Source organism: Nannospalax galili, unplaced genomic scaffold, assembly GCF_000622305.1.
Source record: "Nannospalax galili isolate Female #2095 unplaced genomic scaffold, S.galili_v1.0 scaffold311, whole genome shotgun sequence".
Classification (NCBI taxonomy): domain Eukaryota; kingdom Metazoa; phylum Chordata; class Mammalia; order Rodentia; family Spalacidae; genus Nannospalax; species Nannospalax galili.
In genome coordinates this window covers 809,813-836,853 of record NW_008330298.1, presented here as the reverse complement: position 1 = coordinate 836,853, position 27,041 = coordinate 809,813, and the positions used below count along the sequence as shown (strand labels likewise).

General features: G+C 39.2%; 1 pseudogene; it reads left to right on the top strand.

Moving 5' to 3' along the window:
* The first annotated feature begins 3,999 nt into the window (after positions 1-3,999).
* LOC103742994 overlaps positions 4,000-27,041 on the top strand; it is a 106,030-nt pseudogene continuing 82,988 nt past the window's right edge.

The following is a 27,041-nucleotide window of genomic DNA, read 5'->3' as shown; positions in this document are numbered from 1 at the left end:
TTCACAACAGGTAGTTCATACTTGACACTGTTATTAGTGCAAGAACCTGTGCCTAGACAAATCACAGACATAGGGTTGAAACCACTACTATCAATCTGCTAGAAAGAAATAATATTTAATAGACTCACAATGACATATTGTGTTGGGAGCTATTAATCCATTATGTACATTGAGCTGTGGCAGGCTTGCTTGTTTACTTAGAGTTTGTGTTTTTCACACCAGTACCTAATCTGCCAAGTCAGGAGGAATGTGTTTATATGGTGGAGTTCACAAGTATTTGACCGCTCCTTGACCCTCAGATAGAGGTGGGAAAAAAAGCTGTTGAAGCTAATTGAGTCAAGCAAACTGTGGCTATCTCTGATGTTCTACTGTATAAGAAGGCTGAGCTAAAATAAACCGGGGCTGCAGTCTCTACTGACAGTCCTCCCAAGTATCTTTTCTCTGTCTCTTGTTTTTTCTTTCAATCCTCACTCCCCCTTTCAGGTACTGTCCATCTTGGCCAGCTGGCACTGGCAAGTGGCACCTGGAAGACGGACCTGAAAAGTAGGGGAAAAAGTGAAGGACACCACTGGAGAAATTAAGTGACTACACTCCGTAAGATTGGGGAGTGGTGAGTATTATCTTGGGATAATATGGGGCAAGGAAACAGTCACTCGGTTTTTGTAAGGAATATGCTTGGGGTCCAAGGAGCAAAGGCCGAGACTAAAGAGGAGAATCCGATAAGCAGCGGCTGGGATAAAAGTGAAACCAAACCTTTAGCTCTGCCAGAGCCAGCTCCATTAGCCTTGACACCCTTTTATGAGGACCCCCATCTGGGGCTAGAAGAGAGCTCTCTTGACCCTGAGGATGAGTCTGCCCTAGGAGAGGAGATGGTTGAGTATGATCGGGAAAAGTGTCCACCTCTAATTGCCTTGCCTGAGAAGTCTATCACTTGGAAATTGAGCAATTAAGGGCAGAGTTAGAGGCTGTGAAGAAGGAAATGTTAAATAACAAAGAGAAAAGAACTAGGACCACCCCAACACCCTCTATTATGGTAAGATTAGATCCTCCTCCTCCGAGGCCACCGAAGGTTGTTGAGCCTCCCATGACTGCCATGGCTCAGGAGCCTTCGGCAGGAATCTGATACCCGCTTAGAACTGTTCAATCTCCGCTACAACAGGCCATTGGGGCCGCGGTAGAGCAAGGAAAGTCAGCGCATGGATTTCAAGTCTTCCCAGTTTCTGAGCAAGTTGATCAGCAGGGCAACAGGGTGCGGTCTCACGCACCTGTGCCATTTAAGCAGCTTAAGGAACTAAAAACAGCTTGTGCTCAGTATGGTCCTACTGCCCCTTTTACCCAGGCTTTGTTAGAATCCCTGTCCACGGATGCGCTTCCGCCTGGTGATTGGAAGCAGATGGCACGTGCTTGCCTTTCAGGGGGAGAGTATCTGTTGTGGAAATCTGAGTATCAGGAACAGTGCCAGGTGACAGTGAATACCAATAGAGCACAGAATATTCCTGTAGATTTTGATATGTTAGCTGGTGAAGGACAATATAGGGATACTGCTCAACAGTTGCAGTACGATGTTGCTGCCTATGTGCAGATCAATGCTGCAACCTGAAGAGCCTGGTATAAACTGATGTCTAGTGGTAGGCAGACTGAGGATTTGTCTAAGATCAGGCAAGGTCCAGATGAGCCATACCAGAATTTCGTGGCTCGATTACTGCAAACTGCCGGTTGCTTGCTGGGGGACAGTGAAGCAAGTTTACTTCTGGTGAAACAGCTTGCATTTGAGAATGCTAATGGAGCCTGTCAAGCTGCTATTAGGCCTTTTAGAAAGAAAGATGATTTATCAGACTATATAAGATTATGTTCTGATATCGGGCCTTCTTACATCCAAGGAGTAGCCATGGCTGCGGCACTGCAGGGAAAGTGTAGGCAGACTGAGGATTTGTCTAAGATCAGGCAAGGTCCAGATGAGCCATACCAGAATTTCGTGGCTCGATTACTGCAAACTGCCGGTTGCTTGCTGGGGGACAGTGAAGCAATACTTTTTCAACAAACAAAAGGGTCAAAAGGACGGGTGGCTGGACCTGGGGGCAGCTGCTTTGAGTGTGGCCACTATTAGGCCATTTAGAAAGAAAGGTGATTTATCAGACTATATAAGATTATGCTCTGATATTGGGCCATCTTACATTCAAGGAGTAGCCATGGCTGCAGCATTGCAAAGAAAGCCTATTCAGGAGATACTTTTTCAACAAACAAAAGGGTCAAGAGGATGGGTAGCTGGACCTGGGGGGAGCTGCTTCGGATGTGGCCAGTTGGGACATCAAGTGAAACAGTGCCCTAATAAGCAGAGAGGAGGTCAGAGAAATAAAGAGCCAGGCTTATGTCCCCGTTGTAAACGAGGGAAGCATTGGGCTAATGAATGCAAATCAAAAAAGGATGTTATGGGGAACTTGCTTCCGCAGGGAAACGGGGAGCGGGGTCAGTCCCAGGCCCTGAAATAATGTTATGGGGAACTCCAGCACTCAAAATCAAAAAAGGATGTTATGGGGAACTTGCTTCCGCAGGGAAATGGGGAGCGGGGCCAGCTCCAGGCCCCGAAACAATGTTATGGGGCAGTTGGGACATCAAGTGAAACAGTGCCCTAATAAGCAGAGAGGAGGTCAGAGAAATAAAGAGCTAGGCTTATGCCCCCAATGTAAACGAGGGATGCATTGGGCTAATGAATGCAAATCAAAAAAGGATGTTATGGGGAACTTGCTTCCGCAGGGAAACGGGGAGCGGGGTCAGTCCCAGGCCCTGAAATAATGTTATGGGGAACTCCAGCACTCACCCCCCAGCAGGGAAATCCATTCAAGACCTCTTCAGGGCCACCCCAGGAAGCACAGGACTGGACCTCAGTGCTTCCACCTACACAGTATTAACCAACTGGACCTCAGTGCCTCCACCTACACAGTATTAACCCCTGACATGGGAATGTAAGCCATAGCTACAGGAGTATATGGGCCGTTGCCAAAAGGAACGGTGGGATTAGTATTAGGAAGAAGCAGTGTTACCATGAAGGGAATTCTGGTAGCTCCTGGAGTGAAAGATTCAGACTATCAAGGTGAAATCAAGATTATGACTCATTCCCCCTTAGGAATTGCTGTAATACAGTCAGGACAAAGATTGGCACAATTCTTCCTACTCCCTCTGGTTCACAGTGGCAACAATAGTAAAAATCAACATAGAGGGATGGGTGGTTTTGGTTCCTCTGATATTTATTGGCTACAAGCTATCCATCAACAATGACCTGAGTAGGAGCTAATTATTAACGGGAAAAGATTTAAAGGACTTTTGGACACTGGGGCGGATGTATCTGTAATTTCAGAAGGACAATGGCCCTCAGCCTGGCTAAAGCATACCTCCATGACAAATTTGCAGGGCACAGGGCAAAGTCAGAGTCCTTATCAAAGTAGTGATGAGCTACATTGGACGGGCATGGAGGGATATAAAGATTCTTTTACTCCCTACATTGTGAAGGGGTTGCCCATCAATCTTTGAGGGAGGGATGTGATGAGTAAGATGGGAGTCTATTTGTGTAGTCCCAATGAGCAGTTTTCGCAGCAAATGTTTAATCAAGGAGTGCTTCCGCAAGCAGGCCAAAGCATACCTCCATGACAAATTTGCAGGGCATAGGGCAAAGTCAGAGACCATATCAAAGTAGTGATGAGCTACACTGGAAGGACCTGGAGGGACAAAAAAGTTCTTTTACTCCCTACATTATGAAGGGGTTGCCTGTCAATCTTTGGGGGAGGGATGTGATGAGTAACATGGGAGTCTATTTGTATAGCCCCAATGAGCAGGTTTCATAGCAAATGTTTAATCAGGAAATGCTTCCGCAAGCCGGACTAGGAAGAAATGGACAGGGAATTCGGGCACCGTTACAAATGTGTCAAAAATTGGATACGAACGGGCTAGGATATTTTTAACAGAGGCCATTCAACAACCTGCACCTCATGCTGATGCTATAACATGGAAATCCGAAAAGCCAGTATGGGTGAGTTAGTGCAGGAACAGCTCGATAGCGGACATATCGAACCTTCTAATTCACTGTGGAATTCTCCTATTTTTGTGGATAAGAAAAGGTCAGGTAAATGGAGATTGTTACAAGATTTGAGAGAAGTCAATAAAACAATGGAACTGATGGGCACATTACAGCCCGGTTTGCCTATTCCTTCTGCTATTCCACAGGACACCTTTAAAATTATCTTGGAGTGAAAATATTGCTTTTACACTATTCCTTTGGCTCCTCAAGATTTCAAGAGTTTTGCATTTAGTGTAACTTCCATAAATTGAAGTAGGGGAAAAAGTGAAGGACACTGCTGGAGAAATTAAGTGAGTGCACTCGTAAGATTGGGGAGTGGTGAGTATTTATCTTGGAAGGTATCATTGGAAAGTTTTACCTCAAGGAATGGCCAACAGTCCTATCTTATGTCAAAAATTTGTAGCTCAGGCTATAGCACAGAATAGGTATCAATATCCTGAAGTATATATTATTCATTATATGGATGACATACTTCTAGCTCACAAACTCGAGGGACTACTATTATCCGCCTATGGGGTCAAAAAATTTGTAGCTCAGGCTATAGCACAGACTAGGTATCTATATCCTGAAGCATATAGAACTATATGGATGATATAGTTCTAGCTCACAAACTTGAGGGATTACTATTATCCACCTATGGGGTCTTGCAGAAGGGATTGAAAAGTTGTGGGTTAGTTATTGCTAAAAGTGAAACCAAACCTTCTGCTCCACCAGAGCCAGCTCCATTAGCCTTATCACCCTTTTATGAGGACCCCCATCTGGGGCTAGAGGAGGGATCTCTTGACCCTGAGGATGAGTCTGCCCTAGGAGAGGAGACGGTTGAGTATTATCAGGAGAAGTGTCCACCTCTAATTGCTTTGCCTGATGACTGGGAAATTAAACAATTAAGGGCAGAGTTAGACGCTGTGAAGAAGGAAATGTTTAAGAACAAAGAGAAAAGAATTAGGACCACCCCAACACCCTCTATCATGCTAGGATTAGATCCTCCTCCTCTGAGGCCACCAAAGGCTGTTGCACCTCCCATGACTGCCATGGCTCAGGAGCCTTTGGCAGGAATCTGGTACCTGCTTAGAACCTTGCAATGTCCGCTACAACAGGCCATTGGGGCCGTGGTAGAGCGAGGAGAGTCAGTGCATGGATTTCAGGTCTTCCCAGTTTCTGAGCAAGTTGATCAGCAGGACAACAGGGTGTGGTCTCATGCACCTGTGCCTTTTAAGCAGCTTAAGGAGCTAAGGACTATTTGTGCTTAGTATGGGGTGCAATTGCTATGGTTGTTTCAAAATGTAGATTCATGGGCAATTGCATTTGCAAATTACATAGGTCAGATAGAGACTCATTATCCCAAGAATAAATTATTACAATTTGCTAATATGCATGAGTTGGTTTTTCCAAAGATAGTTAAAGTTAGTCCCATCCCCCAGGCTATGTTGGTATTTACTGATGGTTCTTCTAATGGACATGCAGCTTATGTGATTTATGGGCAAAGTTATTCTTTTCAAACTTCCCCTGCTTCAGCACAGGTAGTGAAAGGCCTCAACACCCTTCAATCTCTATACAGATAGTCATTATGTAGCTTGAGCTCTACAGGAAATTGAAACAGTGCCTTTCATTAAAACAAGGAATGTTCAAATTTGTTTGCTGTTAAGACAAGTGCAAAATAGTATTAAATCTAGAGAATATCCTTGCTATATAGGACATCTCAAAGCACAAAGTGGTCTTCCTGGGCCATTAGCTTTGGGGAATGCCTTGGCGGATAAAGCCACTCACCTTATAGGATTGACTCAGGTAGAGCAAGCTACAAATTCTCATGCCATTCATTACCAAAATAGCCAAAGTTTGAGAAAACAATTTCATATTACTAGGGAAGCTGCAAGACAAATTGTGTGACAATGCTTATCTTGTCCTCAAACACAAACTGTTCTTCATTATTGGGTTAATCCTAGAGGGCTGAAGCCTAACCAATTGTGGCAAATGGACATTACTCATGTTGCAGAGTTTGGCAGGCAAAGGTATGTACATGTTACTATAGATACATTTTCTGGCTTTATTATGGCTACTGTGCAAACAGGGGAAGCCACAAAAAAATGTTATAACTCATTGCTTGACTTGCTTTTCCATAGCTGGGATCCCTAAATGTTTAAGAACAAAGAGAAAAGAATTAGGACCACCCCAACACCCTCTATCATGGTAGGATTAGAGCCTCCTCCTCCAAGGCCACCAAAGGCTGTTGTGCCTCCCATGATTGCCATGGTTGAGGAGCCTTTGGCATGGTGCTTTAAAAACATGGTGCTTTAAAAAATGGGGAGTTATATCCCCAGACACCAAGTAATCTTTTACATCATACTCTTTTCATTTTAAATTTTTTGAGTTTGGATAAAAATGACCGCTCTGCGGCAGATAGAATGTGGCACCCTCAGTCACAGGATACCTATGCCCAAGTCAGGTGGAAGGATCGTTTAACTGGATAACAGAATGGCCCCAACTCTGTATTGATATGGGGAATAGGGAGTGTTTGTGTTTTTCAACAGGACGTAGATGGAGCCAGGTGGCTACTGGAAAGGCTGGTGAGGTTCGCCGGATGAGTGCCAGAAAAAGAAGTGGAAAAGAATGATGAGGTGACAAACGTGGCTGATGATGATGTTCCCGCAAGTGATCTTGGCTGAGTTATACTGGACTTATGTTCCTGATCCACAACATTGCACCCAGAAATATGGGAGGAAAAAGACATAGTAGAGACTGTGAATGACTCTCGGTTAATTGCTCAGCCTGCTTCAAAACACCTGATGATGCAAGTGGCGACGAATTTTTGTTATTCGGGATCAGGAAGCGGGTTGCCTATTTGTTTTGTTAAAAATGATAATAAGTCTGGGTGTGTACAAGTAGATGACTGTGTGCTTGTGGGACGAGGTGGATGCTGTACCAATGTCAAAGTGTTATTGCCAAGAGATAATAGAGTAGAGAAAAAAAATTTCTCCACAGGCATTTCCACCCTGTAAGCAGCAGCAGATATTCTGAAAAGGCTGAGAGCCACCTTACCATCATGGTCCTCTATCACTTCCATTGTGAGTGGTTTAGCAGGACTTGGCATGCTTTTCCTCCTATGTCTTTATTTTCATCTTGTGGCAGTAAAGTTATTTATGAAATCCTGTGGCAAGTCAAGGCTGCTGTGCATGATATGAGATTGCACTCCCTCCCCTAATGGAGGCTGGTAGTCAAAGACGGGTAAGATCTTCTGGGAGAAAGTCAACCTAAGACAGGGTGTAGCTGATGGAAGCTACGTGCCGATGACCAGTAAGGCTTTGCTATAGCAGAAGACAACCTAAGACAGGCATGGTCCTTCTGTACTAAATATAGCATAATCTGGGGTTATAAAAAAGGGGGAGATGTTGGGAGCTATTAATCCATTATGTACATTGAGCTGTGGCAGGTTTGCTTGTTTACTTAGAGTTTGTGTTTTGCACACCAGGACCTAATATGCCAAATCAGGAGGAATGTGTTTATATGGTGGAGTTCACAACAAGTATTTGACCACTCCTTGACCCTCAGATACAGGTGGGAAAAACAGCTGTTGAAGCTAATTGAGTTAAGCAAATGGTGGCTATCTCTGATGTTCGTTCTACTGTATAAAAAGGCTGAGCTAAAATAAACAAGGGCTGCAGTCTCTACTGACAGTCCTCCCAAGTATCTTTTCTCTGTCTCTTGTTTTTCTTTCAATCCTGACTCCCCCTTTCAGGTACTGTCCATCTTGGCCTGCTGGCACTGGAAATATTGTTATGCCCATAGATAAGTATATCCTTCAACTCTCACCAGAGAAGGGGTTATTCTTGCAGCAGATGAAAATTATCAGAGACTCCCAAATGATTAACATGCAGAAAATAAGAGATTGTAAATCATTCAGCCCTAAATGAGGCACCTGTATCACAATTTCTCCTCCCCAGGCTCATGAGTTATTGTGGAACTGTAGGCAGAAAGACTGTAACAACAAAAGGTGGTAGATGAATACAAAGAAACTGTAGTCTGTACACCACAGGATAGTTGCACATACAAACCCATAGCACTATGTTAGCATGTACAAGACCTCTGCAAATCCAAATCAGGCAGATGGCACAGTATATGAATGGGGGAGATGGGCAGAAAAGCCCAGCCCTAGCTAAGGATCTATTTGGCAATGGATGGATGCTGGGAGGAGAGTCAGTTTTCCTTAATGGTGTGATGTCTGGTAGGTTGATCAGACTCCAGGGCATGGACCCACACCTAGGAGCACTTGAGAGTGCTGACTGAAATTGATAGTCCTTTAAAAACAAAAATTAAAAAAGAAAAGAAAAAATAATAATGGAGGACACGACATTGATGAGGGGTAGTTGGACAGGGCTGGAGAGCTCTGGTGAGTGGAGCTGAATGAGATAAAAATACATTGAATGAAATTCTGGGATCAGGGGCTGGAGAGATAGCTCACAATTAAGAGCACTGACTGCTCTTGTGAAAGACCTGGGTTCGAGTCCCAGTACCCACATGATGGCTAATGTCTGTCTGTAACTCCAGTTCCAGGGGAATCTGATGTCCTCTTTTGACCTCCATGGGCATTACACCATACAGGTGCACTTACATACATGCAAGAAATACATTCATACATATGAAATAAAAATAATAAAATATTTTTAAAAGAAATTACGGAAACAAAAATATAATCATAAATGCATCCACTGTGACTATAATGCAATTAAGGAAGGATAGATTGCAATGAGCTAAGGCTTTAGAGTTAAAAGCCAGCAATTCATGTCAGTGCTTCAGGCCATGGAGAAAATTTCATACTTTATTGATTTTGTTCATAGAGGAAATAGTTATACCATATGAAATACAGTCATGTCTCAGAGATATTATAGATGTGGCTCCAGCCTACAACACCAGTGCAAATATTGCAATAAAGTGAGTCACACTATTTTATTTCCCAATGCATATAAATGTTACACTTGCAATATACTGTAGCCTATTTATTAGTATAACATATTAAAATATTTAAAATATTTTATTGCTAAATATTATTGCTCTTCAAAGTCTTTGTTAAGAATTATTTATTTCAAAGATGCAATGATTTCTGTATGATATAGCCTGTGTTTTACAAATTAAATTAGAACTAAGAACTTGTGTTTCCAAAATGTAGAACCCTAAAGCAATTGAAAAGGCAACTCACAAAATGGAATATTAAATTTACAATTCATATAGTTAACAAAAAGTTTTCAGATATTTTTCATGAATGTGTACAAGTTTTTTTAAACTTTAGGCCAGATTTTTAAAGGACTGAATTTTTTTCTATGATTAAAATTTTTCTTTGATTAAAATTTTAATTTTTAGAATTTCATACATGAATCTGATATCTACATAATTTCAACCCCACCTTTATCCCCTCTAACTTTTCTAGCACTGCCCCAAATCACTTGCAATTTTATGACCTCTTCAGTTATTATTGCTACACACACACACACACACACACACCCCTACCTACTGAGTCCAGTTAATTTTCCTTTTATGTTCTTCTGTTTAGGGCTGAGCACTGGGGACTGGATAATCTATCACGGGGCTAGACTGTAGGAAATTGATTCTCCCCCTCTCAGCAGACATTGATAGCCTGTATGTAACTCTTCATCAAGGGGAAGCACACTTTGAAATTTCTTGGATCCTCATTGGTATGTGGAATGGTGTCATTATACAGATCCTATTTAGGCAGCAACATTGTAAAGATTTCATAGGGACAGAATCCTTGTCATGTCTAGAAGACACTATCTTACAACTGGAATCCTAGTCTTTATGATCATTCTTCCCCCTCTTCTTCAATGTTTCCTGGTGTATTAAATGTAGGCGTTACACTGTATATATGCTAATTGATGCTGGACTTCATGCAGTCATTCATTCTCCGTATTTTCACCAGTTGTAGACCTCTGTGTAGTAGCCTCCATCTTCTGCAATTGCTTTGTTTGTTAAGTATCTTATCTTGATGTTATTAGCTATTGACTGATCAGGCTAGTGGTTGCTAAAGAATAGGGTGATATAACAAAGTAATTCTCATCCATTAAGTCCTCCTTTTTATTTTTGAAACAGTGGTTCCCTGTATCCCCCAGCTGGCCTGGAACTCTCTATGTAGACCTGAACTTACAGAGCCCTACCTGCCTCTGCCTCCAGAGTGCTGGGATTAAAGTCATGTGCCATCATGTCCAGCCCTAACTCTTTACATGAAAGCGTTCTCTGTGGCATGTGATGCTGCTTGATAGCCTTTAGCTGTTTTAAAATTGTAATCAGTTCTTTCAAACCCTCATACTCTCTTATTAACTAAGTTTATATACTATTGTGAATCATTGTTGTCATTTTGACAATGTATGGATTTCACCTTAAGAAACTATTTTCTTTGTTCATCCATAGGAAACAACTTCTTATGTGTTGAAGTTATATCTGGAGACTGCAGCAGTTCAGTCCCAGCTTCAGGCTATTTTCCCAATTCTAGTTCCCTTGCTCTTTATGCCAAATCTGCTGCTATTTCCTCTATAGAAGCCTTGATTCCACTCCTCGACCCCCAGTGTCATCCATGAGGGTAGGAATGACTAATTCTTGTTAATATTGATGTTACAATTGCCTCCCACAAATCACAAATATTGTTAATGACATCTAGAATGGTGAAGCTGTTCCTGCATGTTTCATTTCATTTTGCCCAAATCCATGAGAAATTACTGTCTATGGCAGCCATAGCATTTTGAAATGCATTTCTTGAATAATAAGACCTGAAAGTCAACATGGCTTATTTTTTCATGGGCTGCAGAATGGAAGTTATATTAACAGTCATGAAAACAACATTTATCTTGCACATATTTTACCAGAGCTCTTGAGTAACTAGGTACATTGACAATGAGTGATGGATGGTATTTTAAATGTATTTTTTTTCTTAGAAGTATTTCTCACCACTGGTCTTAAAATATTCAGCAAGCCATATTGTAAACAGATGCGCTGCCATCCCATCTCTATTCTTGTATTTACAGAACACGTGGAAGATAGATTTAGTGTAAGTATTAAAATTTCCAAAATGTCTGAAACACTGGGTATATCTTAATATCACCAACTGCATTAGTCTTTAGCAAAATATGTAAGGTTTGAAGACAGGAATTGACTTTTCCTCTCTAGTTATGGAACTTCTTCATGGTATTTTCTTCCAACAGAAGACTGCTTCATGTACGTTGAGAATCTGCTCACTGTAGCCACCCCTGTCAGTTATGTAGATATTCTGATGGCTGGATGCTGCTTCTAAGTCAGTACTCACTTTTCACTTGTTCATTTATGCCATGGTGATGACTTCTTTCTTTAAGACTCTTGAACCAAACTGCTAGCTTCAAACTTTTCTTCCATAGTTTACTCATGTCACTCAGTCTTTGTAGGATTAAAGACAGATCTGATCTTATATTGGATGTAGCCTTGACATAGGGGAATATTATACCTGATTTTATCATCTGTCCATCATACTAAAGCTGTTTACATTTTTGCAATAAGGCCATTTTACTTTGTCAATATTTGCTATTCACTGGAAAAACCCTCTGAATTTCATTCAAAAAAATTTTCCTGAGTTCACAGGCAGTCTCTGATGATTAATCTTGGTTGTCAACTGGACACAGTTGGGAAGAGAGAACCTCACATGTGGAATCCATTAGAGTTTCCTGTGCACCTGTCTGTGGGACATTTTCCTAATTGCTAATTGACGTAGGAGGGTCTGACCCACTGTGTGTGTTGCCATCTCTGGGCAAATAACGCTTGGTTTTTAAAGAAAAGTAGATAAATACGAACCTGGGAGCAAGCCACTAAGAAGTTTCTCTGTACTCTCTGCTTCAGTTCCTGACTCCAGGAACCTGCATTGAGTTCCTTCCCTGATTTGTCTTATTGATGAATTGAGACACAGAATAGTAAGATGAAGGATATTTTCATCCCAAAGTTGCTTTTAGTCATGGTGTTTATCATAGAAACAGAAAGCAAATTGGCACACAAAGTTTTAAAAGACCTGGTCACAATTTATTTTCCTTTACATGACTAACAGTGTCATAAGAGAGGCTTAATTTTTACTATATATTTCCTTTTGACAATCCTATATTAATTTTGCTCATTCTTAGCTTCTGTAGTACTATTATTTCACTTGAATCTTTAGAGGCCATTAGCCTAATTCCAATATCATTATATCTGAAGAAGCAGGGACACCAAAGAGTGAGCTAAATGTTTGGATTGCCAATTGGTAGAATAGTCATAATCTCCACAATATTTATTGATTAAGCCTGCTGTTTAATATGAGCATTATTCATGAAGCCTGGAAAGCAATTATAACCCTAACATCAAATTCAATGATTACAGACCCAGTAGGAGATTAATAATAATGGAAATGTTAGAAATATTATAGTAATTTGCAAATGTGGCAGAGACACAAAGTGAGTGTATGCTGTTACAAAATTGCCCTAATAGATATACTGTGCAGAGTTGTCACAGCACTTCAATTTTAAAAAAATTCTGCTAAGCACAATAAAGAAAAACATGACAAAACAAGGCAGGGTATATTTTATATTTTAACAATAAATCCCTATGGTCAGTAGCAGAAACAGTAAAAGATGTACTGCCTACCATGTAAGAGAGGGAAACACACCTTGATTCCTTTTCCATTGCTCTGAATGCTATCCTTTGAGAGGTCATGAGAATAAAAATCTCTGGGTATAGAATATTTTTCTTATATTCCCAGTACCTAAAACAGAGAATCAAAAAGAAATATGGTAAAGAGGCATGAATGAATAAATAGTTAAGGACATAGATCCAAGAATCATGAACCTTAGATTCAAAATCTCAACTATATTGTCTACTACTGTGTGCCTTTGTATGAATTAAACTAATTTTTTTCAATTATATTCTTCTCCTTTAAAAGTGGAATCATGGGCTGAAGAGGTGGCTCAGTGATTAAGAGCATTGCCTGATACTGCAGAGTACCTGGTTTCAATTCCTAGCATCCACATGGTGACTAAAACCCTCCCTAACTCTAGTTCCAGAGGATCCAGTGTCTTCTTCTGACATCCACAGGCATTGCACGACATGGGTACACTTACACACATGAAGGGAATAAAGTCATACACATAAAATAAAAATAACAAAATACTTTACAATACCTACCTCAAGTAGTATTTTAAGCACTAATTTTTGCAGCATGCATAAAAATGTGCAATATGTTATGTATACATGAAAATCACTCCAAAGATACCAACTATAGACCAGTAGTGTTGCTACCTCCTTATAATATCAACACCATAGAGGCTAAAAGAGTCATATTGAAAGTACGAGCTCAGCCTAGCCTGGATGACATTTAATAAATGAGTTCCAGATCCCCAGCCTGTGCTATACAGAAAACCCTGTTCCTCTCCACAAAAAAAGTCAAATAGCGATTATTCAATAAGAAATCCAGAGTTTCACAGCAGCTGGCAGTTACACTGTGGGAAAAGGATATTGTCCGGATGGCAGGGAAGTTCCCAAGGGCTAGAAGCCATTGCTCTGGAGGAAGCCACCAGCAACTGAGAGAAAATGAGTCTTCGGTACCAGGGGTAGATGAAGTGAAGGATGCCTGTTCTCTGGATTGGGACTAGAAAGAGGGTTGATGTTCAGGGGAGTAGAAATCTGTTCTGGAAAGCAGGATGAGGAAGGAGGTAAGTGATGTCAGACGCAGGGGGAGGGAATTCCTGTTGCCATGTTGTCAGAAATTGGCCTGGGTTTTTCCATATCTTTAGAGGATTCCATCTCCTTCCTTCCCTCCTGCCCTCCACAACTGAGCTAATTCAGGATTCCAAGTTAATGTTCTTGGGCCTGGCTGGCTTCAAGCAGTTCTTGTCCCCTCAATATTTCCTCTTTATTATTCCACATGGTCTTGTTATTAACCATTTCCCTTCTCTTGATCACTGAGATTAAATTTCTCAAACAGTGTAGGAGATAAGATTTCTTGGAGAGGGGACTGAAGAGATGGTTCAGTGGTTAAGAGCGCTGGCTGCTCTTATAGAGGAACTAGGTTCAATTCCCAGCACTCACATTGTGGTTAACATTCTTCTCCAATTCCAGGGAATCTGATGCCCTCTTTTGGCCTCCACGGGCATTGCACGACATAGATGTACATGAAGGCAATACACTCACACATAAAAAACAAAAATAATTTTAAAAATTGTTACAATATCAAGAAAATAAATGACCCAATTAAAAGACGAGCTATAAATCAGAACAGAGTGTTTTCAAAAGAAAAAAATACCCAAGAAACACCTTAAAACATGTTTAACATCCTTAGTAATTAGAGAAATGAAAATCAAAGCACTTTAAAATTTTACCTTACCCCAATCAGAAGGGCTACGATCAAGAGAACAAATGACACCAAATGCTAGTGAGGATGTGGGGAAAGGGGAACACTCATTCATTGCTGGTTGGAATGAAAACTCGTGCAACCACTATGTGGAGAACACTTTAAAAACTAAAAATGAATCTACCATATGATCCAGTTATATGACTCCTTGTCACATACCCAAAGGAATCATCCTACTGCAGAGATATTTGTGCATCCATGCTCGTTGCTGATCTTTTCACAATAGTTAAGAAATGGAAACAACCTAAATGGCCCTCAATTGATGAATGGTTAATGAAAATGTCACATACATTTACATAATGGAGCTCTACTCAGGAGTAAAGAAAGTCGAAATCATGACATTTTTAGGCAAATGGATGGAACTACCAACCATGATATTAAGTGAAATAACGTAAAGTCTGAAAAGCAAGTGACATATGTTCTCTCTTATTTGTGGATCTTAGCACCAAATCCTTATACGTGAGTATATATCCAGATGTAACCACAGAATCCAGGAAAATGGAAAGAAACCATGGAGGTAAGGGTAAGGAATGAGCCCAAGAGAGGGGGCTAGTAGGAGACAGGTGTTAATACCAAAGGCGAAATGGGGAAATGGGGATATTTAACTTGATATGCAGAAGGGTGGGATATATAAGGAACCATGGGTATAAATAGAAGGAACTCAAGAGAGGTGGTGCAATTGGATAGAGCTATATCAAGGGGAAAATCGGGAAAAATAGGATACTTTAATTGGAGAGAGAGGAGGGAGGGTTAGACAGAGAGAGAAAGAGGAGAGATAAATAATGCTTAGGTGGTTTGAAAAACCCAAGGGAGATGTAGTAGTTCAAAAGCCTACAGAAAATTACACATACACTATCATTACATGAGTGCATGTGTACACCTGAAGGCAGTATAACAAGAAACATAGTGCCCGGCAGGAGAAAATGCCCTTCCAGTTGTTAGTCAGGGAAGTCCAAGGGACTCCCCAAATAACACAGGCTATTGCCACAGCCCTTGATTGACTCCTGGAACTTTAAGGTAAAACCTTTGTCCTAGTTTATTTGTCCATTGCTGTGACAAAACTCTGACAACTTCCAACTTGGGGAGGAAAGGGTTTATTCAACTTACATCTCCCAGGTCACAGTTCATCAGAGAGCCCCAGGTAGGACCTCATGGCAGGAGTCTGGAGGCAGGAGCTGGAGCACAGGCCATGGAGGAACTCTGCTTATTAGCTTGCTCTCCTGACCCCTGCTCAGCCTGCTTTCTTATGCAACACAGGCCCACCTGCTCAGGAGTGGCACCACCCGCAGTGGGCTGGGCCCTCCCACATCACTCAACAATCAAGAAGATGCATCACAGACATGGCCACAGGCCATTCCAATGGAGGCAATTCCCCAATTGAGGCTCCCTCAAGCCAGGTGTGTCAAGTTGACACTAAAGTTATCCAGCACAACCTTATTGGTGAAAGCAATGCATACTTTGGATGCAAGACTTGGAGCAATAGAGTTGGAACTAACCTGGAAACATCCTTCCTGAAGTCTTCCTTGCATAGTTTTAAAGCAAACTATGCAAGCTGCTAAGAGAGAAAATCAATCAATGGGCTAATCCCAGCTTTAAAGCCTAACAACCACAAAATGACCAGCACAATAGACTATACCAGTGTAGTAGTGGCAATTTTATCATGGGGGTGAACAACAGCTATCTAATTGGACTTAAAGCCCTCTCAATGGGAGGGAACAAATGGGTGACACTGTAACATAGGCATAAAAACATGGCCAGGGAGGTCAAAAATCCTAGAGAAAACCCCAAATCTGTCACATCCTTAGACAATTTCTTACTGTATGCTAAATACTGAGACATATTTACAGACAAGTATACCATTCACCACTCATTATATAAGCTTTTTTTTGCAATAGATGGAGATTTAATTTTGTGTATTTCAGTGTGGGTCCATTCACTGGAGGAAATGTTTCCTCTGTGTTGACCCTCCTCTTTGTAGACTGGACACTGGTTCAAGTCCATTTGGTGGGGTCTCCATGGCCTCCTTGATCAAGAGGACAGGTGACTCATCACAGTTACAGGACATTTTGAGAGATGTTCATAGTCCCCTGGGGCTTAATTGACCTAGGAGGGCAAGGAGCAAAAACTGTCCTTTATGTCCCTCTGAGCAAATTAATATGAGGGAGAATATATGTCTTTTTTTTCTGAGTCTGTTACTTTACTTAGTATAACAGTTTCTAGTTCCATCCATTTACCTGCAAATTTCATGATTTCATCTTTCTTTACTGCTGAGTAAAACTCTATTGTATAAATGAACCACATGTTCATTATCCACTTGTCAGTTGAGGGAAACTTAGGTTGCTTCCATCTCTTAACTGTTGTGAAAAGAGCAGCAACGACCATGGATGCACACGTGTCTCTGCAATAGGATGAGTTCTTTGGCTTTTTATACTGTTTTGAAATAGTTCAGATTAATTCTTTCTGGGAGATAAGTTTTTGTAATATTTGAAGGTGCATTTATTTGGTGATGGTCTTGAATAATTATATAGTATTTTACAGTTATTACTTAAAAAGTCTCCACCTCTTTCTTTTTTAGCATTACTGTGTTATATTTGTTTGATATATTCATAATATTAGGAAATTTGATCCTTTTGGTCAAGTTAGAAATAATTATATGTGCATTGAGAGGCCATCAATATGTCATTTAATTAGTAGCTATATTCATGGCAGAGTAAGAAAGATGGCTAAAAACGAATATTCTGATATTTACAACTATCTATGCACAAATGTACTTTTATGCCCAAGAGCATCATATAAAAGTTCCAACACAATTTCAGAACAAAAATAATCTTAGAATAAATATATAAGAATGAGAAACTAGGAAAGTTTCACTTTGCCCACAAATCACATTTTTTTCTCCAAGGTAGTATTAGTCAGTGCCAAAAGAGAAACTGAACCAGAGATTCCCCTCTGGGGGACAATGAGAGCATAGTGAGTGAAAACTTGGCTCTGGAATCTGTGTAGAATGTTTGCCCATAGGCCCACCTCGTTCTTATCTTATCCAAAATATTGAGTTTATCAGCACAATTCAGTGGCCGGAACATACAAAGTGAAGAGTTTACAGATCCCACGTAGCTGCTACAGAGACTCCATTAAAAGCCTACCCATATTAGCTTAGTATGCCTTATATTTGGGCCTACTCCAATAAACCCATGATCACTTATGAACACACTACATGCATTACCTCCCAATTTCCCAGGAAGATTCCCCAAGCACATCACTACAGAGGATATGAAAGTATCTCACATGTATGCAGGATTGGAAAAAGGCAGAAAACCTTGACCATTTAAAAGAGTTACCCTAGCAAAAACAAGCTGGAGCCATTCAGCATCTGGCCTGGTAAGTAGGTCTGAGACAAAGCATACTGCAATCTCCTGAACTACCCCATAAAGAGTGCAAATGCTATAAATCAGGCATATCCATGGAGAATATGTGAAGCAGTCACCCACAACTGACTAGCGTCTTTGGAGAAGAGGTCTTTTTCATGACATCAGCCAGAAAGATTAAAGTATGTTAACATTTTTCAAAGGAATTTGTAACAGATGGTGATTAACTCAGCAACTCACAGCTGGTCAATATGCAGCAAGGATAAGAGGGTTCACAGTGCAAATCCCTGAATAGGATACCTATCCTTCTGCCTTCCATGTCTGAGGGATCATTGCAGAAAACAAGGTGGAAAGATTATAAGAACCAGGGGGTGGTACATGACCACAAGGAAAAGGAGTTTTCCAGACAGCTACTCAGTTTCTCAAATGAACTCACTGCATTGATGACAGCATTAATAAGTCCCAAATAAACTCAAATCAGATGAAATCCCCACAGAGACATGGGGAAGTGGGTAAAAACTCCAACTCTACATGAGGAAATATTGGCAACCAATGGCTGTTGGAGTGGGAGAGCCAGTCTCGTTTAAGGGTTAGACTCTGGGTAGGTTGACCAGGCTCCAGTGAAGGAACCTAGACTGAAGGGCATTTGGGAACACAAATTTGACTCTAAATGCCTTAATATATATATATATATTAGAGTACATGAAATTAGACAGGGGTAAGGTAGGTATAGATAGGAGAGGGGACTTAAAAACTCTCAAAATATATTATATGAAATTTGTAAATATCCAATAAAATGCTAGATAAATTACATAGTGTGTCATGAATATGTAAAATTTGTATGTATCATGTAAAAATAAAAATTAATAAAAACTGTCCAAAAGGAAAAAAAAAGAAAAGCTTTTGAAAGGAGCAAAAGAAAAATGAGTTATCACTTATAAAGGCAGTCTACCAACATACATTCAGAAGAAGCTTTTAAGACTAGGCGAAATGGGATGATATATAATATGATCAAAAAGAAAACACTGAAAAAACTAGTGCATTTATTACTTAGAAAAGCCATCTTACCAAGGCACAAGAAAAATACAGGCTTTCCTAGATAAAAGAAAAGCTTGGGGGAGTTCAGTAATACTTATACCTGCCTCACAAGAAATGAGGAAAAGAGTTCTATTAACTGAAATAGAATGACAGCCATTAGTAAAATGAAAACAAATGAAAGGGGCTGGCTATATAGCACTGTTATAGTACACTTGCCTGGCATGCATAAGGACTGAATTCAATCCCTAGAACTATAAATATGAATGCATGAATGTATAAAATATACAAGTAAAGGTAAATATATTGTCAAATAATAATGGCAGTATGTAAATCACATATAGTTCAGGAATTAAAAGACAAAATTATAAAATAACAATAGCTGAAATAATTTCAGCCTATATTGAATATACAAATGTGTAAATTATGACATTGAAATATGTTGTGAGTAAATGTGTAGAGTTTTATATTAATTCAGCGGTAAGTTGCTCTTAGCTTAACATAGACTTACAGTTCTATGATGCTTTATTGTAAGCCTCATGGTTACCAAAAAAAACAAAACTTGTAGCAGACATATAATCTATTGTAAAGAAGGTGCAAAACATATTACCACAGTAGGTCATCAAATTGTAGAGATAGAATTCTAGAGGGGAAAAATGTAGCAAAAGAGCTACACAGCAATCAGAAATCAGTCAAGAAAATAACAGTACGAATCTCTATCTGTCTCTAATTTCTAAATATAAATAAAGTTCTCCAACCAAGTATTTTGAGTACTTGAATAGATTGTACTTAAATAAGACTCAACTATATGGCACCTATACCATAAGATCATTTCACATGCAAAGATGGAATATAAAAAGATTGTAAAGGAGGGCTGGAGAGATGGTGCAGATAAGTTTAACAACCAAAATGTCAAAGAGATAAAAAAGGATATTCTTTGCAAATGAAAATGAAAAACTGTAAAGTATGTACACTTCTAATTGGCAAAGTAAACTTTAGGTCGAAAAGTCAAGAATAAGGTCATCAGATACAGTAATAAAATATTCAGTTCATCAAGATTATAGAATAGGTACATATCTGTGCATACAACATGGGAGCATCTCAAAATCATATATGCTGGCATAAATAAAAGGGGAAATAGATAGCAATGCAATAATGTTGTGAATTTCATTATCTTATGTTAAACAATGAATATATTATCAACACCAAAAATCAAAGAAGAAATATTGCATAAATTATAATTCATAGCTGATAGACCTAACAGACTTGTACCAAACATTCCATTCAGTAACAAAGGAAGATGCATTTCTTTGAAACACACACAAAGTATTCTCCATAATAGACTCTGTGTTAGTCTATATATTATAACAAGTGTAAGAAGATTAACCTTACATAAAGTCTTTTCTGAATGCAGTAGCAGGAAACTAGGAATCAACAATAGGAGAAAATTTCACAAATATATGGAAATTAAACCACACAGGAACAAATGGTGATTTAGAGAGAGAGAGAAATATGAAATTTGGAAGCTGGAGAGGTAGGTGGTGGCTCAGGAAGTAGTTAGGGAAAGGAAAAGGGGTGAATATTATCAAAATACATTGTATTAAATTCTACAAAGAATTAGTGAAAATATTATATACATATATATGCAGCCACTACAATTCTATGCTAACTAAAATAGCATGATAATGGCTTATAACAGAAATAGGCCAATGAGAGAGAATAGACATTTTAGAAACTAACCAATATGTTTATAGTGTATTGGTTTTCTATGGAAGTATCAAGAACATTTCACAAATATTTTAGGGGAAATAGAATATCCATACCCAGAAGAATGAAATTAGATCATTATATCTCACCATATAAAAAAGTATGGTCAAATGGATTAAAGGCTTAAACTTAGGACATGAGCCTACAATTAGCATAAAATGTAGAGGAAATTTTCCATGACATTGGTCTTGGTAATGCTTCCTTTTTTTAATCCCTATAGTATAAGTGACAATAATAAGAATAAACAAATGTATTTATACTGAACCAGAAAGTTTCTACACTTTCTTTATAATGACTAAAGTGATGTGACAACCAGTAGAATGAGAGAAAACAGTAGCAAACACAAGATTGGTTAAACAGTTAATGTAAATATATACAATTATCCTTTAAGCTCTCTTCTGACCTCCCCTCCCTCTCTCCACTCACATTAAACCCATCCTATTAGGAAGTGATAAATTCTGGGATAGAGAGAGAAAGATTTCCTTACTGGTGTGCTGCCTGGTAAGCTTACTATATTCTAGGGACATGGAAAAGCATTTGGGAAACATAGATTAGGCTGGATAAACCTTAAATTTTTAAAAAGACATACAATAATAGAAGACATGTAATTGGGGGTGTAATGAGCTGGGAGCAGAGATGGAGAGGGGGTCTGAATATATTCTAAATAAATTGCATGAAATTCTCAGATCAATAAAAATATTTTTACACATACACACACTCATATATGTATATATTTAACTCACCCAACTGACAATAAGAAAACAAGATATTTAGTGAATAAAAGGCCTGAGTAAATGTTTTCTTCTGAAACATGCAAATGGATAGCATGGAGATGTAAAAATGCTACACATTAATAGTCACTATAGGAATACAACTAACAGTCTAAGTACAATATAACCTCACCCTGTGTGAATAACCATCATCAGAAAGTTTATAGACATAGAGAGTATAGAACAGTTAACAGGGTATAGTAAAGCAGAAAGTGTGGTCACAAAGCTAATAATTTTCAATTATATCATGAATTCTGAAATCATACTGTATGGCAGGGCACTGTAATAATCCTGTATTGTGTACTAAGAGAGTAGAACTTAACTAGTCTTATTACTCAAAAGAGTAATAGAAGTAACTAAGATGATGGATACTTACATTATATTTATTTTGATAATCATTTCACAATAACATTCTTAAAGTGGCTATCTTAAATATAAATATATATATATATATACATTTTATCAATATACTTCAATAAGACAGGATAAAATAGCATTAAACATTTACATTTTCCAGTAGAGAATCTCAAGGATACTTAATACTCATTGAGTAGTTGAAACATCACACCATGCTTGACATATCACAAACTAAACAGTCAGTGGTTACGTGGTCTAAATAGATGAATGGATATAGCCATATCAGAAAGTGACATTATTATATTGTTTTTGTCAGTGGAACATATGACTAATAGGTGGTATGGTCTTCTACAATGCTGTTATTATTCAAATGTCAAAGCTAGGTAAAATCACAACAAAATAAGAAAACTACAGGCCAATATTCCTAATGAATATAGATGAAAACATTTTCAGTAAAATACTTTCAAACTGCGTACAGGCATACATCAAAAAAAATCATCCACCATGATAAAGTTGGCTTTATTCCAGTGATGCAGGAATGGTTCAACATATGTAAATCAATAAATACAATAAATCATATACACAGACTTAAATTCAAAAATCACATGATTAATCTGATCTCAATACATGCAGAAAAAGCCTTTGAGAAAATCCAACATGGTTTCATGATAAAAGTCCTAGCAGGAATTAGACTGGAGAGGACATATTTCATCATAATTAATGCTATATATTACAAACCCATAGCCAACATCATTCTAAATAGTCTTAATCCTGGTGCAATTTTTAACTTACTGCTTTAGAAAGTTTTAGATTTTGAAGACATGAGTGTCTCAGTATCTTTTAAGCATATCTGTCCTGGAAAACCCAGCCAATGATATTTATCAAGTCCGAATAGTTTCATAATCTCTTAGGAACTAGCTACCACAGGCTTTTTATCTCATCAAAGTAATTTCCTGACAGCAGTCAACCCCTTTCTACATGTGTTCATACAATTGTTTTCAATTTAATTTGGAAGAATAGCACTGACAGATTAGAAGCTTGTACTTAACTATAATTTCTATAAAATGTTGAACTATCCAACTTGATGTTAAAAAGCTGCTAATATTTTTGCTTAGGTAGAGATCAAAATATTCAGATGTTAAGGAAGACATACAGCTGGGTATAGGGCTTTTTGCAGCACTAACTTGAGAGTCCTGGTCTTGTTCTCAAAGGGATTAATTTTTCTTATCACCTGCCAGTACCCACCGTGTGTGTTTAGCTTTAAGAAAAGGTAAAAATAATGCTACCCTTTTATTGGTAAAATAAATTACAAGGAAGAGAATGGGAAACACAGCTATTTAGGAGAACACAGGGAATATAGTTAAAGGAAATAGATTGGGCACACAGTTATTGGGCATTATGGGAAAGAAGAAAAGTCATGAATGAATATGCTATCCATGAGATATTTGTCCCCAAAGTATGCAATTTTTTACTTCGGTCTCTTCAGCTGCACTATTTAGTAAATTTGTGGTGGAAATGATGCTGCAACAAATCACATATTACTTATTTCAAGGGACAGATAGGATAATAGTTTGGAATATGGCAACGAAGTCTCAACAAATAACTCGGGGTTAAGGTGTTTGCTGTACAAGCTTGAAGACTTGAATTTGATCTTTGGAAACCACATAAAGTTGGCAGGAGAGAACTGACTGTACAAAAATTGTCAGGGCTGCTGTGTGTACAGCTCTGTTGATCTCCTGGTGATGAAAGGTATATCCAAGCAGAGTTAATCAGCTCCTGCCTGCCCTGCGGGGCTGAAGCCAGGGGGAGGTGCATAATGGGTACTGTGCTGGATAGCTTTAGTGTCAACTTGACACACCTGGGTTGAGGGAGCCTCAATCGGGAAATTTCCTCTACTGGACTGGCCTGTGGCCATGTCTGAAGGGCATCTTCTTGATGAGTGATGTGGGAGGGCCCAGCCCACTGTGGGTGGTGCCACCCCTGGGCAGGTGGGCCTGTGTTGCATAAGAAAGCAGGCTGAGCAGGGGCCAAAGGAGCAAGCCTGTAAGCAGCATTCCTCCATGGCCTGTGCTCCCGCTCCTGCCTCCAGGTTCCTGCCCTGAGTTCCTACCTTGGGCTCCCTGATGAACTGCGTGCGACCTGGGAGTTATAAGACAAATAAACCCTTTCCTCCCCAAGTTGGTACTGGTCAGAGTGTTTTGTCACAGCAATGAAGAACAAATTAAGACAGGTATCCTGGCATGGTGTGGCAGATCCTTAAAGATCTAAGTAAGGATGGGCTGGGGTCTGGCTGCTAGGTGAGACCCAGGGTTCCACACTCAAGTAGGGCCATCAGGGATGTGGGTATGAGGTGAGGCCTGGGTGTTTGCACCAGTGCAGAGTGCTCAGAAACCTGCACTCAGTGGGCAGCAGTCTTGGTGCCCACCTGTGCCCTGTGCAGTATTTATTACTAAATTATTGCCCAGGAGGGATGGCACTGGGCCTGCCCTCCGGCCCTGCAGGTAATTATTGCTGTACAGAGTGTATATTTGTGATATATAAGGTTTTCTTTATTATGTATATGATCAATAAATGCCCTTTAAAGAGAAAAAATTGTCCTCTGATCTCCACACATGTATAGGTACACATACACACAAACATAGACACAGCAACAATAATTTTAAAAAATTTAAAAAGAACTTAGTAACCAACAGTACTTACCCAAGTTAGTACAGCCCCATGATATACTGTAAGGTGAACAACTATGCTACAGGAACAAAAGATATAGAGATGGCTGCATTGCACCAAAGCAACATATTTTAAACATGTTAATTACTGTATTCATCATCACAGTAAAAGTCAATTTTAGGTACATTTCTCATAATACTAATTCTTTGAACTTAGTAACCAACAGTACTTACCCAAGTTAGTACAGCCCCATGATATACTGTAAGGTGAACAACTATGCTACAGGAACAAAAGATATAGAGATGGCTGCATTGCACCAAAGCAACATATTTTAAACATGTTAATTACTGTATTCATCATCACAGTAAAAGTCAATTTTAGGTACATTTCTCATAATACTAATTCTTTTTTTTTTTCATTACAGCTTTAACATATTCAGTAACACACTCCAGAACAAGAGTACATCTCTTTCACAAGTGGGTGAAGTTTCTAGGTTCACAGTTGAGGTAATAGTTATACAATATTGAACTCAGTATAAGCCCTGTAAGACATAAAATTGAATGAGTTTTTAACCTTTAAAAAAGATCTCCATTTCATTTTATAATATATTGTTCCTTGCATAAAGACTCATTCTTTTTACTACTAACACTGAGATGTTGGCACATGCATGTCTAATCTGTATGTATCTGATTATTACTAGTCATAATCGGTTGCACTTGGATCCTTGGTGCCTATGTATGTTTATAAAGTCATTGGGTAGATTTCAATGGTAATGTTTATCACCTTTACTAATTAACATAATGTAAATTTCCAAGCTTCCTCCTTAAATATAATTCATTTATTAAAATTTGTTGATTTTTGTGTGTGTATATCATATAGAACATCACAAACCATCTTATTCAACTATACATCCACTTCATAGATGGCACCCTCACATAGCCTCACTCTCCCGACTAGAGCCATTATACTCTAATATCCCTGCTACTGTCCACTGTGATGTCGGCACCCCCAGCTGTTTCCCACTACTTGTCCATTTGGTGAATCTAGTCAGCCTACCTAGAGGCCTTTGTTCAGGAAGGTCAGTTTTTCCTCATCTAGCAGCAATCTGTTGTCAATATTCCTATAGATAAGATAGGGGTCTCCTGTTCACTTTCCCAGTTCTATGCTGGGTTACTATCTGGGAGTCCCTTTGGCCACCCCTGGCCAACAACTCAAAAGAATGTATCTCCTCTCTGGCATTGTTGCTTGTTATGTAACCTTTAGCTATACATATGGACTCTTAAAAAATTATATTGGCCCCTTTAGTCTTTGGTTATACATTACTTTTGAGTGTTTAAGGCCATAGAGTTGGCCTAGATAAACCAATTTATTTTTATTCTTAAGGTCGTTTGAGGACCAGTCCCTCAGGGGTCACATGGCCTTGGAAGGAGCCCCTGACTCCTTTCTTTTACCAGTTCCGCCTATGTGAAGATAAGTCAAAGGTCCTACTTGACTATGGCTGGTTTCATTTGGAAGCATGGAGGAAATGTTACCTCTGTGTTGACCCTCCTCTTTGTAGACTGGACATGGGTTCAAGTCCATCTGGTGGGGTCTCCTCAGCCTCCTTGATCAAGAGGACTGGTGACCCACCACGATTACAGGACATTTTGAGAGATGCTTATAGTCCCCTGGACCTAGTCGACCTAGGAGGGCATGGAGCCAAAACTGTTCTTTATTTTCCTCTGATCAAATTATTACAGGAGTCAAAGTATGTCTATTAAACGTCCAAGAAGATTAGTTCCACCATTCTGTTACTTTTAATTACTGTGTGTCATGTAGATAAATATTGGGCAAAGACCAATTGTTCTCAGGTAAACCTTTCCTAGACATATATTTCTTGATCTGGTACGTATAATTTGACAGTAGGCTGTTGTACTAATATGGTTCCCTCTGGTTTTTAAAACTAGTTAGGTATTATTTATCTCTTGCATTGTCTAACCCCTCCATCATGATTTCCCCAATTACAGTGCCCCCATTTTCTACCTTTCTCCCTTAAGAATACCCTTCTCCTACAGTCCTACCTCTCTTGAGCTCCTTCTTTCCCTTTGTCCCCTAGGTTCCTTGTATAGACTTTCCTCCCCCCTCCCTCAACTATCCCAATTTTTATCCATATCTCCCTTATTAACGCCTGTTTCCTACTTTTCTTCTCTTTCAGGTTCTTTATTTTCCTTTACTTCCCAGTTGCCTTTCCATTATCCTTGTTCCTTTAGTTATGTCTGGATACATACTCACTTATCAGGATTTGCTTCTAGGATCCACATATGAGGGAGAACATATGTTGATTTTTTTTCTGAGTCCATGTTACTTCCTTTAGTATAACAGTTTCTAGCTCCATCCATTTACCTGCAAATTTCATGATTTCATCTTTCTTTACTCCTGAATAGAACTCCATTGTGTAAATATACCACAATTTTGTTAACCACTCGTCAGTTGAGGGACACTTAGGTTGCTTCTATCTCTTAGCTATTGTGAAAAGAGCAGCAACAAACATGGATATACAAGTGTCTCTGCAATAGGATGAGTTCTTTGGGTATATGCCAAGGAGTGATATAACTGGGTCAAATGGT